We start from the raw sequence: 12,734 nt of genomic DNA, 5'->3' as shown, positions 1-12,734 counted from the left end.
CACACACACACACACACACACACACACACACACACACACACACACACCCTGCATGAGCTGACTTGCCCCAGTCTTTGTTGTGAACCTGCCAGTTTTCCCCAGCAGAACAAGACCAAATTTCACAGCTGAACGACCTGTATACACACACACACACACACACATACACACATACACACACACCCCCACACCTCTTCCTCTCCACTCTCTTTAGGGTAAATGCAGGTTTGTGTCCCGTCTGAGTGTCTGTCTGGGTCTGATTACAAAGGGGAGAGTTTGTGTGTGTGTGTGTGTGTGTGTATATGTATGTGTGTGTGTGTGCTTGTCAGTGTGACTCAGTTTGATTACAGAGGAGAGAGTTCATGTGTTTATGTTGATGGCTCATGGAAGATCAGAGAGCTCATTCAAAGACGAGAAACCCTGCTGAGTTCGTAGCCTATAATCATAACCCAACTGGATCAGCTGGAGCTGATGTTGTTTTAGATGGACTTACATTTCGGCTGTGGTTACATGTTAGTAACAACAAATCTCATGTGAGGCTACAACTAGTAAATGACACTATCCCTCTAAATGCTAAAGGTGGACGTGTGAGGAGACAAGCTATACTAAGTGTGTGTGTGTGTGTGTGTGTGTGTGTGTGTGTGTGTGTGTGTGTGTGTGCGAGGAGACAAGCTACACTAAGTGTGTGTGTGGACGTGCGAGGAGACAAGCTACACTAATAATTCATTAGTGACACTTCTGCAAACACTGTCCTTCATTTCAAGTTCTGGTAAAGGATTAGATTCATTTATAAACATTCATTTGGTATACAGTACATGCAGTGTGTCAGTGCAACACATTATTAGCAACCTTGGGTTTGGTAAAGGCGCTATATGTATGGGTTTGGTAAAGGCGCTATATGTATGGGTTTGTTAAAGGCGCTATATGTATGGGTTTGGTAAAGGCGCTATATGTATGGGTTTGATAAAGGCGCTATATATATGGGTTTGGTAAAGGCGCTATATGTATGTATGGGTTTGGTAAAGGCGCTATATGTATGGGTTTTGGTAAAGGCGCTATATGTATGTATGGGTTTGGTAAAGGCGCTATATGTATGTGTTTGGTAAAGGCGCTATATGTAAATGTATGCATTTGGTAAAGGCGCTATATGTAAATGTGTAAGGTTGGTAAAGGCGCTATATGTATGTATGGGTTTGGTAAAGGCACTATATGTAAATGTATGGGTTTGGTAAAGGCGCTATATGTAAATGTATGGGTTTGGTAAAGGCGCTAAATGTATGGGTTTGGTAAAGACGCTATATGTATGGGTTTGGTAAAGGCGCTATATGTATTTTTTAACTTGTACACATGGGGCGTGCCACAATGAAATGAGTCCAGTTTGACAAAATAAAAAAAATGGGTTTTATTGGATATAATCCACAGACCTTAGGGTTTAAAACAAGGGGTCATTTGTTAATTTCCGTTTAGCCAACCCAGAGATATTGGCCAAAATGTGAAGGCTATCCTCATCTCAGCAAAAAAAAGTTTTGAGAAAATCAGCTCAGTTTGAACTACACAGCGCAGCTTCTAAATGCTCCATTCACACAGGCGGTAAAACTTGTGAGGTAGGCTAGCCTATAATGTTTGATCAACTTCTGAAGACAACAAGAACAAAAATAGCCTAGGATAGCCTATTTGTGATTACTTCTTGAAGAGGCAAAAAGCAAAAACACGCAGTTATCAGACCAAAGAAAACGGAAAATTTCCTGTTCTCACATACAGCAAGTGTCTGAACGAGGAAGAAAACGTTTTTATCCAAACTTTAATGCGCAGTCTACACATTTGGCCTTCAAAATCATATTTTCTAGGTCGTTTTACAGTGAGATATGTCTATGACTAATAGATAAGAGGTTAAGGAATGTGTTCGTGGTGAAATTAGAAAATACATATTTTAGTCATTTTTCGACCCTCTGCATTCAATCGCTGTATTTCCATGACACTGGACTCATTTCGTCGTGGCACGCCCCAAATATTGAATGAACGTGTTTCCTCACAGCGATCCCAAAGTTCTTTTGCTGATGGCACCAACGCCATCTGGCCCGTAGCTCTGCGGCTGTTGCGGTTGGGTTTTATGCAGGATTCGTATCCTATGGTTGCGTGCGGAGTGTGTGTGTCTGCGGCTGTTGTGGTTGGGTTTTATGCAGGATTCGTATCCTATGGTTGCGTGCGGAGTGTGTGTGTCTGCGGCTGTTGTGGTTGGGTTTTATGCAGGATTCGTATCCTATGGTTGCGTGCGGAGTGTGTGTGTCTGCGGCTGTTGTGGTTGGGTTTTATGCAGGATTCGTATCCTATGGTTGCGTGCGGAGTGTGTGTGTCTGCGGCTGTTGTGGTTAGGTTTTATGCAGGATTCGTATCCTATGGTTGCGTGCGGAGTGTGTGTGTCTGCGGCTGTTGTGGTTGGGTTTTATGCAGGATTCGTATCCTATGGTTGCGTGCGGAGTGTGTGTGTCTGCGGCTGTTGTGGTTGGGTTTTATGCAGGATTCGTATCCTATGGTTGCGTGTCTGCCTGAGCGGCGGAGAGTGTGTGTGAGAACAGACCCTATGGCAGCCCAGGGGTTAGAGGGATGAGCCCCTGATCATTCAGACAGATGTGCAAACACACACACACACCGTCTCCATCCTATCACAGCAACAGAACCTGGAGCAGCTCAAGAGGTCAGCTCATCTCACTGGTGCAAATATGACACACACACACACACACACACAGCTCATCTCACTGGTGCAAATATGACACACACACAGATCATCTCACTGGTGCAAATATGACACACATGGACACACACACACACACACACACACACAGACAGCTCATCTCACTGGTGCAAATATGACACACAAACACACAGCTCATCTCACTGGTGCAAATATGACACACACACAGCTCATCTGACTGGTGCAAATATTACACACAGACACACACACACAGCTCATCTCACTGGTGCAAATATGACACACATGGACACACACACACACACACACACAGCTCATCTCACTGGTGCAAATATGAGACACACACACACAGCTCATCTCACTGGTGCAAATATGACACACATGGACACACACACACACACACACACACACACAGCTCATCTCACTGGTGCAAATATGACACACATGGACACACACACACACACACACAGCTAATCTCACTGGTGCAAATATGACACACACACACACACCAGAGTTTCCGCTAGAAAAAAATGGTGCCGGTCAAATATCCTATTATCGCTTCTTAATTAGTCAAGTTGAGGAAAACTGGAGACAGGCTATGTAGCTTAAACAATGACATAATCAGGCTGTATAGAATGCAACATGTTCATTAGCCCAACTTAAACATGCCTAACAAGATCTAGCCAGTATCTATGTTTTCATGGACAGCAAGAGTCCTAACTTGCACAGATGTGCACACACAAGAATGAGCGCTCACACCACTACCCCCTAATGCTATACCTCTTTATTTGATAACAATAAATTAAGAAATGTTTCCTATTCTGGGAAATGTTTAGTTTCTTTTTCTTTCGGTCCGCGGTTCAATGATACCGTTTAATTGTGCCGAAAATTATCCGAGGACCAGCAATCTCCTCATAGAGGAGGCCTAACCCTGCAGATCATAGACAGAGAAAGCATAGGCCGACTGTATGCTTTGGGTACAAAACACAGTTGCGTGTCCAGTGTACACGGAGAATGACAGTGTCTTGCACGGCCACACCCCCCACAACTCCACTTCCAAAGTCACTGATTCTGACAGATTCGCCCGACACTTGCACTGCTTTTTATCTGGTGGTGGTGGAGTTGACCGGTCATCTGAGGCTTCAGACGTTACCAATTTATCATCATCCATCGCGTCTGGCCTCTGAAATTTTTTTTAAGGTTAACATGGACATTTTAAGGGACGTTTTAAGCGTGCGCTTCCTATTTGAAATGCAGCATAGGCTATGGGTGTTGTTTAATAACTTTCAAACGGTAGAGCCTGTTAATTTAAAAACATAGCCAGATGACATATTGCTTTAATATAGGCATACATTTCTTATTCTCAAATTCAGATTGCGTTAGGGGCACGGAATTATTAGGTAATTTCAATCGGACAATTTGACGGAGAGATTTAATTTGGCGGACATTTAATTTTTTTTCCGGCCAATGTCCGGTAATTACCGGACAACGGAAACGCTGACACACACAGCTCATCCCACTGGTGCAAATATGACACACACGCACATGGACACACATTCATGCATACAGTAGGGGATACCCATTCCTCTACATATGGAGACACACTAACTCTTAAACACACACACACACACACACATTCCCCTACATATGACACACTAACTCTTAAACACACACACACACACACACACACACATTCCCCTACATATGACACACTAACTCTTAAACACACACACACACACACACATTCCCCTACATATGACACACTAACTCTTAAACATGCACACACACAGACCCCTGAATACACACAGGTGCGTGCTCTCTCTCTCACACACACACACACACACACACACACACACACACACACACAGGGAGCGTGTTGTTTTTATTGAAACACGGCTGACCTCTGGGGCGGGTGTGTGTGAGATCTGTACCTGGGTACCTGTTGCAGCCCTGTTATCAGCAGCATTCATCTGGCCTTCCAGATCACCCCCCCCCACACACACACACACCCACACACAGGGTTGGGTAGTAACGGATTACATGTAATCTGGATTACGTAATCAGATTACAAAAATCAAGTAACTATAATCAGCCCAGATTATGATAAAAAAATGTGTAATCAGATTACAGTTACATTGTTGGGGATTACCTGATTACATTTTATCATGCAAACAATGCAACCTTTTTATGATAGCCTAGCTATCTTTTAATTTGACAAGCGGTTCATTCGGATGTTCACTTTTTAGACTTTTTTAAGATATAGTTTAGAACAAAATTATTCATACCCCTGGCAAATATTGATTATTCTCTTGACCAATATGTTTGTTCTTACTTAAAATGACACTTGCACATGCCAAAAGACAATGTGGTAAAAACATGGAATAAAAAAAAAAGTGTTTTTATCTTTTTTAACATTTTTATGAAAAATTACGTGTTCAAAATTGTTCATACCCTTCTTAAACAATCACTGGAAACATCTTTATTTACCACCACAGCTCTCAAAATGGTTCATATAATACCCACCAAGCCTCTTCATGTCTCCACAATGATTGTAGACTACACCTTTTTAGCAGCAATCTGGGTTTTGAGGCAGGAACGATTATTTGCAATCACTTTGGCCTTGTGCTCACTTTTTTGACGGATTGAGGTCCGCTCTAAAATGTTGATATTGTTCTCTGTTAACCATTTATTGCCTTGTTTGGCTGTACAGTATGTTTTGAATCATTGTGTGGTTTAATGTTCAAATGCTACCTTTTGGGGCAGCCATGGCCTACTGGTTAGGGCTTCGGCCTTTGGGCTTGCCGGTTCGACTTCACTAATTCACGGACTTGGATAAATACAGAGACCAAATGTCCCTCACAGGATCAACAGATATACTTACTTACTAACTTACATAGGCTACTATTGGGGCAGGTCTCTCGGCACACTGCCTAAACTTTTCCTCCTAATCTTAATGTAGCCTCTTGTTTTAGTGTTACTGTTTATTTTGAGAAAGTCACCAGGTCCCCCTGGTTGAAAAACATCCCAAATTTTTCTCACCCCCCCCCCAATTGAAACGGACATGGTGTCATTTGGGTTTAATGCTTCCTTTTTTTATGCCAATCTCAGGCCATGTCCCTGGGTCAAAAAAAATCCAGCGAAAGCTAAATTATTTGTCCAGGTAGTAGAAATAGAATGAGAATTCTTTCACCAATTCTGTAGTGGTGTCTTTTACTTAATGGGCATATTTATTGAAGTAATCTAAAAGTAATCCTAAAGTAATCTGATTACGTTACATGTTTTTGGTAATCCAACTGATTACGTTACTGATTACAAAAATTGCCATGTAATTTGTAGTCAGTAATGGATTACATTTCAAAGTAATCTGACCCAACCCTGCCCACACACACACACACACACACACACACACACACACACACACACACACACACACTCATATCAGCAGCATTCATCTGGGCTTCCAGATCATCCACTCCCTCGCCCAGTCAGTGGGTGCTGTATAGAGAAACCCCCTCCCCCCGAAACACACACACACACACAGATGCGCACACACGCTCACACCACCTCCACCCTTCCTTGACCCAATTCCGGTAAGTTCCGTGTGAACACCAGGGGCACGTAAAGTCAACACCTCGGCTCCGCCTCGGGAAGCCGGGCAGGCAATCACGCGCCGGACGGTAAACACAAATAAATCCCTGGGCTTCTGAGCCGGACGGTAAACACAAATAAATCCCTGGGCTTCTGAGCCGCTGGACGCTGATAGCGACACACGCGCCCACACACACACACGCGCCCACACACACACACACACACACACGCGCCCATACACACACACACACCCACGCTGGGAGCAGCGCAGAGGGAAGCCGCGTCACCATAACATCTGTAATCATCCTCCACTCCCATCTCTCTTGGCCCCCAGCAAATTGGCCTTAATTGGGGGCTATTCTTAGGGCCAGTCGGACCCCGCGGCCTTTTAAGTGGTGCTGGTCAGTAATTGTTTGGGAGCACTCCCAGGGAAATGGGACTGATCCCCAAGCTGATAGAGGCTCTGATGTTGCCTCTGACACGACACCTCAGGGGCCTGGGTGAGAGAAAACACACACACACACACACACACTACACATACAGTACAGTACACACACCCACACACATACACACACACACTACACACAACCACGCACATACAGTACAGTACAGTATACACACCCACACACATACACGCACACACACACACACACACATACACACACACACACACACACACACACACACACTACACACAACCACGCACATACACATACAGTACAGTACACATACACGCACACACACACACACACACACAAACACACACACTACACACAACCACGCACATACACATACAGTACAGTACACACACACATACACGCACACACACACAAACACACACACACACACACACACACTACACACAACCACGCACATACACATACAGTACACACACCCAAACATCATACACGCACACACACAGTACATACACGCGCACACACAGTACACACACCCACGCACATACACACACACACACATACACAGTACACACACCCACACACACACACACGCATACAGCACACACACCCACGCACATACACACACACACACATACACAGTACACACACACACACACACACACACACACACACATAGGAGACAAAGAAAATGGTCCCACTTTCTATTAAATGTCCTTATTATAAAGTTACTAAAGGTCTAACAAATGTACATTATTAGATATTAGTAACGTGAAAGCCACAATACATTTCAACATCAACAAGCGAAAACATACTGAATTTATGAGGTTAATAAAGGGAACTTTTAGCACTTCTTGGCCATCAGGGCTTTGAAAACATGTTGGGTGAGCGTGTTGTGTTTTTCGGCTTGTTAAAGCGGTGCTGAATCATGGAACCCCGTGGGTGTGTTCATTTGTGTGTGTGTGTGTGTGTGTGTGTGTGTGTGTGTGTCTGAGTGTATTGTGACTCCTGTGCGTGAACCCCATGTGTGTCTTCATTTGTGTGTTTGTGTGTTTCTGTTCATTTGTGTGTATGTCTGTGTGCGTGTCTGTTCATTTGTGTGTGTGTGTGTGTGTCTGTTCATTTGTGTGTGTGCGTGTGTCTGTTCATGTGTGTGTGTGGCTGTTCATTTGTGTGTGTGTGGCTGTTCATTTGTGTGTGTGTGTGTGTGTGTGTCTGTTCATTTGATGTCTTTGTTGGTCTCTTCCTGAATTGAAGGAAATAAGAGACAAAAGTGGTGCTATCAGGTTGCCGAGGTCGCCTCAGGATCTGATGCAAAGTGCAGACCTCCCTCCCTCCCTCCCACCAACAGGCAGTGACCACCTCAGACTCCCTCAGATCTGTAAACGTGCTGTTCCACACTAGTTTCCGTGGCGACGCTCATGACCTCAGTGGCGATGTGCAGGAAGTGTGAATTTGAAAGTAAGTGGAGGACAATAGCGCTCCTCTGAGACCAGGGATGCGTCAGGAGTCCCAGCTGTTCCTCTCAGAGGGTATCAAAGCTGGAGTTTACCTCAGAGGTATCAAAGCTGGAGTTTACCTCAGAGGGTATCAAAGCTGGAGTTTACCTCAGAGGTATCAACGCTGGAGTTTACCTCAGAGGGTATCAACGCTGGAGTTTACCTCAGAGGGTATCAAAGCTGGAGTTTACCTCAGAGGTATCAAAGCTGGAGTTTACCTCAGAGGGTATCAACGCTGGAGTTTACCTCAGTTTACCCACAAACATGAGATCACCTTAAGTCTCCCTCCATGGTGGTCACATTTCCTTTGTGCTGCAGAATAGCGTGTTGTGCCGTGCTGGGTGGTGTGTGTGTGTGTGTGAGTGTTGTGCCGTGCAGGGTGGTGTGTGTGTGAGTGTTGTGTCGTGCAGGGTGGTGTGTCTGTGTGTGTGAGTGTTGTGTCGTGCAGGGTGGTGTGTGTGTGTGTGTGTGTGTGTGAGAGTGTTGTAGGTCTTTCAGTAGCTTATCCATTTATCTGTATAATGACAAAATAATACACAAGTCATGTAAGTTGTGAGTAACTTTCTCCTCCTCTATCTGACTCTAACACTCTTCCTGCTTTAGCCGTCTGACTCAGCAGAAACAACAACAAGGGACAGGGGAGAGAAAACCAGCTGTTCACAGAGAGAGAGGGAGGGAGGAGGGTGGAAGAGAGAGAGAGAGAGGGAGAGAGAGGGAGAGGGAGAGAGATGAAAAGGGAGGGAATATTAATGAATTATCCTTTCATCCCAGGCAGATTGAGCTGTGCATGGGCTCTGGCAGAGTGAGTTGGGGGGAGGGGAGCTCTAGCTGGAGCCCAGATGCTTTCATTTAGCTCAAGTGTGCTCGCTTCACTGTCATGTCCGTAATATGCCAAGACACACACAGGACGGCTCTCGCAAAAACCTCTCCCTGCTGCGCTGCTCAGCACTCTTCCCGAGCTCACGCTCCGCGCTCCACTCCCACCAAACCGACCGCTCCACTCCCACCAAACCGACCGCTCACGCTCCGCGCTCCACTCCCACCAAACCGACCGCTCCACTCCCACCAAACCGACCACTCACACTCCCACCAAACCGACCGCTCACGCTCCGCGCTCCACTCCCACCAAACCGACCGCTCCACTCCCACCAAACCGACCGCTCACGCTCCCACCAAACCGACCGCTCACGCTCCGCGCTCCACTCCCACCAAACCGACCACTCACACTCCCACCAAACCGACCGCTCACGCTCCCACCAAACCGACCGCATCAGACCTGACTTACGCCCTGAGATCTGAGCGCAGAGACGAGAGCCCCCATATGTGGTTCTGTTCCGTATGCGGTTCTGTTCTGGCCCATATGCAGTTCTGTTCTGGCCCATGTGTGGTTCTGTTCCGTATGCGGTTCTGTTCTGGCCCATGTGTGGTTCTGTTCCGTATGCGGTTCTGTTCTGGCCCATATGTGGTTCTGTTCCGTATGCGGTTCTGTTCTGGCCCATGTGCAGTTCTGTTCTGGCCCGTATGTGATTATATTTATTTTTCATCTTAAACCTCAGTCTATACTGATATTGCACTATCCCCACCCTTTTTTAACCATATAATGCATCCTGCTTGTGCCTGTTGGGGGATCATCCTCAGCTGCAACCCCTCTATTATTCCAGTGTCTATTTATTTATTTGCCACTGTGCTACCCTATACCACCCATAGTGTCTATTTATTATTATACATTTGCAAATGTACATACTGTATTTATTCTCATACACAGACATGTTCTACTGCCTTCATTCTATTCATACTGTTCTGTTTTTATTCTTTTTACTCCTTTTATGTTTTTATTCTTTATCCTTATATGTTAAGTGAATGTTGTACTTGCGAGCAAAGATTAACCAGAGTCAAATTCCTTGTTTGTGTACGCAAACCTGGCCAATAAAGCTGATTCTGATTCTGATTCTGTTGTGGTCCATATGCGGTTCTGTTGTGGCCCATATGCGGTTCTGTTGTGGCCCATATGCTGTTCTGTTCTGGCCCATATGCGGTTCTGTTGTGGCCCATATGCGGTTCTGTTGTGGCCCATATGCTGTTCTGTTCTGGCCCATATGCGGTTCTGTTGTGGCCCATATGCGGTTCTGTTGTGGCCCCGCTCCGTTCCCAGTGCGGAGCACGTCCAGGTGTCCCTGCCCTGAGGGGTTGATACCAAACTCCCTCTTTCATTTGGAGACGTCTCTCCAGTCTGACAGGAGGGCTCAGCTCATCTCCCACTGCTGAAGGCCTCTAATTACAGCTTACCTGCCCCCGCTTACCTGCCCCCGCTTAATGCCCCAGCATGCCCCTGCGTGCCTGCACACGCCCCGCTGATGACAGAGGCTCCGCACGCCTGTTTCTGGCCCTCCTTTCTGCTCCTCCTTTTCCACCGCTCTCGTTTAATAAGCGAGTGATGTCGTTAAACGGCCGTTTTCCTTCTTCTAACACAGACGTCTCTCCTGACAGACAGAGTTTTAGGAGCTCAGACTAAAATATGTTTTTCCTAAACAAACTGAATGCCCGGTGGCCATGAAACAAGCAGACACACTCAGAGACACACTCAGAGACACACTCAGAGACACACTACACTCAGAGACACACACTCAGAGACACACACTCAGAGACACACTCAGAGACACACTACACTCAGAGACACACACTCAGAGACACACACTCAGAGACACACTACACTCAGAGACACACACTCAGAGACACACTACACTCAGAGACACACTCAGAGACACACACTCAGAGACACACACTCAGAGACACACGCAGACACACTACACTCAGAGACACACTACACTCAGAGACACACTACACTCAGAGACACACACTCAGAGACACACACTCAGAGACACACTACACTCAGAGACACACACTCAGAGACACACTACACTCAGAGACACACGCAGAGACACACTACACTCAGAGATACACACTCAGAGACACACACTCAGAGACACACGCAGAGACACACACACTCAGAGCTCAGTGAGATCTCCTCTCTCCTCTCTTATCCTGACCCTAAGGCTCTCCGAGGCTGGGCTGCCCTGCGGCCTTTATCACTGGCCACTGATAACCCCCATCTGGAGCTGCTGCTGCTGCTGCTGCTGGGCTCAATGGCCGCCGCCGAAAACTAAAGACAAAGAGAGAGAGACACACACACACACACACACACACCAACACACACCAACACACACACCACACACACACACACACACACCACACACACACACACACACACCAACACACACCACACAAACACACACACCACACACCCACCACACACACACCACACACACACACCACACACACCACACACACACCAACACACACCACACAAACACACACACACACACCAACACACACACCACACACACACACACACACACACACACACACACACACACACACCAACTCACACCACACACACACACACACACACACACACACCCACACACACCAACACACACACCACCCACACACACACACCACACACACACATACACACCACACACACACCAACACACACACACACACACACCACACACCACACACACACACACACACCACAGAGACGGAAGAAGAAGAAATATAATAGAAGAAGAGAACAAAAGAAGAGAGAGAGAGAGAGAGATAGTGAAAGAGAGAGAGAGAGAGAGATAGTGAAAGAGAGAGAGAGAGAGAGATAGTGAAAGAGAGAGAGAGAGAGATAGTGAGAGTAAATGTTTACTCTGAGTGTCTCATTGTATCCTCTGTGTAGCCATTGTGAGATTTGACCTTGTCCTAGAGTTGAAGGGCATAATTCCACACAGATGACACAATGTGAAGGTGCCCGGCCAAAAGCAACAGCGTTCACCATGCACCACAAACCACAGGGGGGGGGGGGGGGCAACGGAAACGATAGAGGGAGAGATTCACTTCAAAAGGAAGAAAAACGTTTTGCTGAAAGCTTTTTCATGTGCACTGACACGGAGAGAGAGAACATCCCAGAGAATGTTCCGGCTGCTTGTGCTGTTGGATGAGTAACGGTGGCTGTGATTGTTTTGGCCTCCAGTCTTCGTGTTCTGACAGGACGCTGTCGGTTAACTATGTGTCCTTGGTGGAGACAGGTGGAGTGTGTTCTTATGTCACTCAGGGCTTGTGACTCAGGCAGGAATAGAAACACTCTGCTGACTGTATCTGAACCATTTTGTATGTGAACGATCAGCATACACAACTCCTACTGAATCCGACGTTCTGCTGAAACACCAGCCCTCAGTCATGGCTGCATAAAGTACTCAGTGTCAGGGTTGGACATTGAAGGTGGAATAACTTTAACTACTCTACTGTACAAGTGATTTCATTTATTGTTGTATTTGCCATGTCAGGGCTGCAGCATTGCGTGGAATGTTGGAATGTTGGAATGTTGGCCTGGATTCTCTCTCCTCCCCCTCCTGCAGTCCAGCAGCTACTCTGTGGACAGGTGCGCTGTATCGGTCGCCCATGCCAGCCCAGACG

The sequence above is a fragment of the Alosa pseudoharengus genome, unplaced genomic scaffold (genome assembly GCF_046254945.1).
Source record: "Alosa pseudoharengus isolate Yale_2024_CS ecotype anadromous, Long Island Sound unplaced genomic scaffold, YU_APseudo_1.1 YU_APseudo_1.1_scf_15, whole genome shotgun sequence".
Taxonomy (NCBI): domain Eukaryota; kingdom Metazoa; phylum Chordata; class Actinopteri; order Clupeiformes; family Clupeidae; genus Alosa; species Alosa pseudoharengus.
Note: the sequence above shows the minus strand (reverse complement) of the source record.